Source organism: Lepidochelys olivacea, assembly GCF_965140295.1.
Source record: "Lepidochelys olivacea isolate rLepOli2 genome assembly, chromosome: 10".
NCBI classification, from domain to species: Eukaryota; Metazoa; Chordata; order Testudines; family Cheloniidae; genus Lepidochelys; species Lepidochelys olivacea.
The window spans coordinates 40,068,920-40,074,919 of NC_140420.1; positions in this window are offsets into that span (position 1 = coordinate 40,068,920).

A 6,000-nucleotide genomic window follows, 5' to 3' on the forward strand; every position below is an offset into this window, starting at 1 on the left:
CCCATCTGTAAGATTCAAAGAGCTATTCACCCTCCTTTTGAAAAAGGCTTTGAATTCTGTGGGTGGAAAGTGCCTGAGAAATGGAGAATACATTATATAACTTTTCATTCAGTGGATGTAGTGACAGTGCTGTCCTCTACACTGCAGAGTAGTCTACATGGAATTATTTGCTGGACCGGGTTGCCTGGTTAGTGGATAGTTGTTAATGGGTGTGATGGGATCCCCAGTGTACAGCCTGGAACTGGGGTACTGCTGTGCCCTCTGAATTCTCCAGCCTGGGCTGTCTCTTGAAATGCTTTGCTAGTGACAAGCAGCAACCCCCTCCAGGAGCTGTTATCACTCAGCCACCAGCATGAAGAGACACACCCTGCTATGTTGCATGAATGCTCTCCAAGCCATTTGTGAACTATACAATGGGAAACACCAGCAAATCTTCCTGAGCCCCCAGCCTTGCACCCTAGAAATGTACTGTCTTACACTGCTTAAGACCTCCCCTTGAACAATGCAAGCTCGTTAATTAGTTTGCCACTTCACCAAAGGATAGTGGACTTGCACCAGCCTTTGTAATCTGAGCAGATTCCCCAAGCACTTCAGACAAACTCACTGGTAAGGATAAAACATTCAAATAAGTTTATTAACTACAGAAAGATAAATTTTAAGTGATTATAAGTGATAGGTATAAAGGTCAGGGATAGCTACCTAAGAAAATAAAAAGTAAATGCACATTCTGAATCTTAAACTTAGAATGCATTTTGCTTTTATTTCATTTGACCAAATCTGACTTCTTGTGCTTTGACTTATAATCACTTAAAATCTATCTTTTGTATTTAATAAATTTGTTTGTTTATTCTACCTGAAACAGTGCATTTGGTTTTGAAGTGTGTCAGACTCCACTTGGGATAACAAGCTTGGTACATATCAATGTATTTGTTACTTTGACAAACTCATATAAGCTTGCAGCATCCAGTGGGCATAACTGGACACTGCAAGACAGAGGCTCCTAGGGTTGTGTCTGGGACCAGAGATATTGGCTAGAGTTATTTGGTTGCACAATCCAAGCAGCAGCTGGCCAAAAGTGCTCACTCACTGGGCACAGCTTACATGCTAGAGGCTGTGCATGAACAGCGCAGGAGTGGGGGTTCTCACAGCAGAGCAGGGTAAAGCTGGCTCCCAGAGTCGAAGATTGGCATGACCCAGCAGATCACCGGTCCAGATAACACCAGGGGAATATCAACAATGGGGTTTTTTTGGTTTTGGTATTTAATTATATACAAAAACCATTTAAATTTGGGTCAAGTTAGCCACATGGGTTGGGGGAGGAGGCTTGAAATGGAAGTTAGTTTAAGAAATCATAAGTATATTTCTGTTTCCATCTGTATTGGTGAGAGCAAATGTAAGTGCCTTTACTACAGGTAATCCTCTAGGTAATAAAAATCCTAAAATCTATGTCAATAATGAAGCTCTTGACAATGCGAATCACTTCTGCTATCTTGGCTCAATTTTAACCAGCTCAGTTAGCCTTGATAGGGAAAGTGATGCTAGAATAGGCAAAGCCTCTGTCACCTTTGGCACACTTACCTCATGTATCTGGAACAACAAGCTGCTAACCCTGAACACAAAGATGTCTGTTTGTCAGGCTTGTGTCCTTAGTACCCTCCTTTATGGCTGTGAAAGCTGGGTAACATACTCCAAACAGGAGCAGAGATTGAACAGTTTCCACCTTCAGTGTCCCAGAAAAATCCTTGGATTTACTTGGGACCAACAGATCACCAATACTGAGATCCTTGAGATCACCGGCCTACAGTCTGTGCTGACTATGCTGGATGCTTGCAGGATTCCCTGGCTGGAACACATGGAGTGCATGCCTCAAGATCATCTGCTGAAGGCTGTGCTCTATGGCCATGAACTGGTCAAGAACTGCCCATGATGCAGAGGAAGGGTTAGTCTAACCCCCTGCCAAGATGCAGGATTTGTTGTGCCTAAACCATCCAGGACAGATGGCTATCCAGCCTCCTTTTGAAAACTTCCAGTAATGGAGCTTCCGCGACCTCCCGGGGCAGTCTGTTCCATTCTCCTACTGTTCTTACAGTTAGGAAGTTTTTCCTGAGATGCAATCTAAATCTGCTATGCTGTAGTTTGAACCCATTGCCCCTTGTCCTACCCTCTGTGTTAAAAGAGAACAACTTTTCTCCATCTTTTTTAGGGCAGCCTTTCAAGTATTTGAAGACTGCTGTCATATCCCCACTTAATCTCTTTTCCAAACTAAACATACCCAGTTCCTGCAGCCTTTGCTCTCATGGCTTGTGTTTCATCCCTCTGATCATCTTTGTCACTCCCCTCTGGATCCTTCCCAGTTTCTGTACGTCCTTTCTATACAACAGTGACCAAAATTGGACACACTACTCCAGCTGAGGCTTAACCAGTGCTGAGTAGAGCAGTACCATCTGTGAATTGCTTGCTATGCCTCTGTTAATTAAACTAAAATTGCATTTGCTTTTTTTTGCAACAGCAGCACATTGCTGACTCATGTTGAGGTTGTGATCCACCACAACTCCCAGATCTTCTTAGCAGTGCTGCTGCCAAGCCAGTTATCCCCCATTCTGTATTTGTGCATTTGGTTTTTCTTCCCTAAGTGTAACACCTTACGTGTTTCTTTATTGTATTTCATTTCGTTGTCTATAGCCCAGTTATCCAATTAATAAAGATCCCTTTAAATATTAGGTCTTTCGTCCAAAGTATTGGCGCCCTGCCCCAGCTTTGTGTCATCTGCAAACTTGATCAGTATGCTCTCTATTCTTACATCCAGATCATTAATAAAGATGTTAAACAACACTGGACCCAGAACAGATCCCTGTGGAACCCCAATTGAGGCCACCCTCCAATCTGACATCATTTCATTAATAGTTATTCTTGGTTTGTGGTTGTTTAATCAATTACGTATCCATTTAATGGTAGTTCTATCAAGCCTGCATTCTCCAGCTTACTTATCAGAATGCCATGTGGGACTGTGCCAAAAGCCTTGCTGAAGTCCAGGTATATGATGTCCACCGCATTCCCCCATCCACCAAACCAGTTACCCTGCCAAAGAAGAAAATCAAGCTGGTTCGGCATGATTTGTTCTTAGGGCTTGTCTACACTGGCAATTTACAGTGCTGCAACTTTCTCGCTCAGGGGTGTGAAAAAACACCCCCCCCCCAAGCGCAGCAAGTTTCAGCACTGTAAAGCGCCAGTGTAGACAGTGCCCCAGCACTGGGAGCTACGCCCCTCATGGAGGTTTTTTTTAGAGAGCTCTCCCAGCGCTGTGCCACGACCACACAAGGCACGGTAAAGCGCTGCTGCAGGTATTCGCAAATGGGATGTTTTATACATTGCTTTAGTAGCTTCCCAGGTATTGAGGTCAGGTTGTATAGTTCTATAGTTCATTTCCTGGCTCCTCCTTTCCCCACTTTTTAAAGATGGGCACTATGTTAGCTTTCTCCAGTGTCCAGGAATCTCTCCTGTCATCCATGAGCTAGCAAATATTATTGCCAGAAGCTCTGAGATGTCTTCAGATAATTCCGTTAGCACCCTGCAGTGAATAACATCCAGTCACGCTGATTTGAATTCATTCAAATTGGTCAGAAGATCTCTGATGCATTCTTTACTTATCGTGATCTGCCTCCCTTCCCCTTTATTGTCTATGGTAACCTTGCTAGTTGTCCAACCACGTTATTTTTTGTGAGAGGACTGAAGCACCTGAACTGCAGCTCCCAGAAGACACTGCAGTACCATAGCCAAAACAAAATATATTGTGGGGGGTTTTTTTGTTTGCTTGGGTGCTTTGGGTTTTTTGATGGAAATTAAAAAAAAAATCCCCCCAAAGCAGTCACTTTCAATGACCAATTTCATATAGTCAGACCCCAATTTCTGTTTTGATGGAAAATTTCCACCCAGCCCTAGCCTTGAGGTTGTTGGGAATCTTAATTAGCCAGCATTTGTGAAGAGCTGTGCAGCCCTCTTTTGGGGGAAGGAGCTGGTCAGGTTAATGAAAAATCCAAGCCAGTAGGTATTCAGGTGTCAACACCCTTGCACTAATAGTGCCCCTTAAACTGTGTGCATTTCAGGTGTCATCAGCCTGGGATAGAGTGGAGAATGGGTGACTATAGGAAGCAGAACTCAGAACTCCCATCTGGACCTCCATTCTTGGGGACACTGTTGTACAAGTGCTGTCTTGTGACATCTCCCTCACTTTCCAGGTGCAGTAGGGTATTTAGACTGTAGTATCTTTGCCTAGAACCTTGTTTCTATGTATTGGAGGATGGTGGATTGTTGATGCAAAAATCTGCCTACACATGGAGGCCAAGTTTGAAAATCCAGCCCCACTGTGAGAGGCATGCGATGGAAATGGACCATGCTGCCGTCTATCAGTACAACCTATGAGGTGTAATTCAAAGAGTTACTCTGAGCAAGGAGGTTTTTTAAAATTCTCTTGTTGTTCTGTCCTTTTCCCCCAAAGGCAGAGCTTGTTCTTCTGGGTTTTCATAGAAGTGGGACAGTCCCATGGTTCTTCTGGGGCCTGATCCATTGAGGTGCTGAGCACCTCCTAGGGGCTGCAGAGTGCATTGCAGGACTGTGCCCTCTGGTTAGTGACTCTCTTGGGGCACATCTTGCAGACAGGGCTGCCAATGACAGCCCTTTGCTGACTGTATCCTTCCCTTTCATGCAGCAAGCCAGAAAACACTGTAGGTCTTGCAGAAAACAGGAGCTGCTATTTTTATTTTTAAGTCTGCCAGATATTGATATTTCCCCTCATGTTTTTGATGGAGCTTGAAATTAATGTCTTTCCTATTTCCTCCTGCTTTAAACAAACACATCTATGATGCTGGCAGAACCATGCAGTAAGCTGTTGATAACAGCCAAAAAAGGCTGCAAAAGAATTGCATGTATCCCCCAATTTGGTTTTGGTTAGGTCCTATGTAAACTGTGGTCACATTATTTTCCAGCTTTCACACTGGAATATACGTGGTTTCCTTGAAATAGGTCAGGGATGGCCAACCTGTGGCTCCAGAGCCACATGAGGCTCTTCAGAAGTTAATATGCGGCTCCTTGTATAGGCACCGATTCCAGGGCAGGAGCTACAGGCGCCAACTTTCCAATGTGCCAGGGGGTGCTCTGCCACAGGTGGTGCTCTGCCACAGGCCCTGCCCGCACTCCACCCCTTCCCGTGCCCTCCCCTGAGTCTGCCATGCCCTCGCTCCTCCCCCACCCACCCAGAGCCTCCTTCATGCCACGAAACAGTTGATTGGGAGATGCAGGGAGGGAGGGGGAGGCGCTGATCAGCAGGGCAGCCAGTGGGCAGGAGACGCTGGAAATGGGGGGAGGGGAGGAGCTGATGGGGGGGCTGCTGACGTATTACTGTGGCTCTTTCGCAATGTGCATTGGTAAATTCTGGCTCCTTCTCAGGCTCAGGTTGGCCACCCCTGAAGTAGGTGTTCAGCATAGAGCTGGTTTTAGTCTAAACAGTATTTCATCTGCAAAAAGCTGTTTTGACTAAAAGTATTTTTTGTGTGAAAAAACTGTTTTGTTTTTGGCAAAAAAATTGCAATGGAAAAATATTTTGAAATGAAAAGGTTCATTTTGAAAAACATTGTTTTTGAAAATTTCAAAAGAGCTTGGAATCTTAAACTAAAATGGGTTTCTCATTTTTATAGTTTAATATTATTTCCTGACATGTCAGTAGTATTATGTACGATGTACTACTGACATGCTCATGAAATAATATAAAAATAAATTTCTAAATGAAACTTCAAAATCACAAATTTTCTAAAACCAAAACTCTTCAGAATTTGCATTTTGCAGGAAATCTTGAAAATCTTTTTCATTGTGATTTTGAAATGAAAACAAACTTCATACTGTCAATATTTTCCCTGCAATGGAAATTTGAGTTTTGCACAGCTCTAACTTAGCTGCCATGCTGCATTACACCCTGGAGATGAATGGCCCTAATCACCAAGCTGCCCT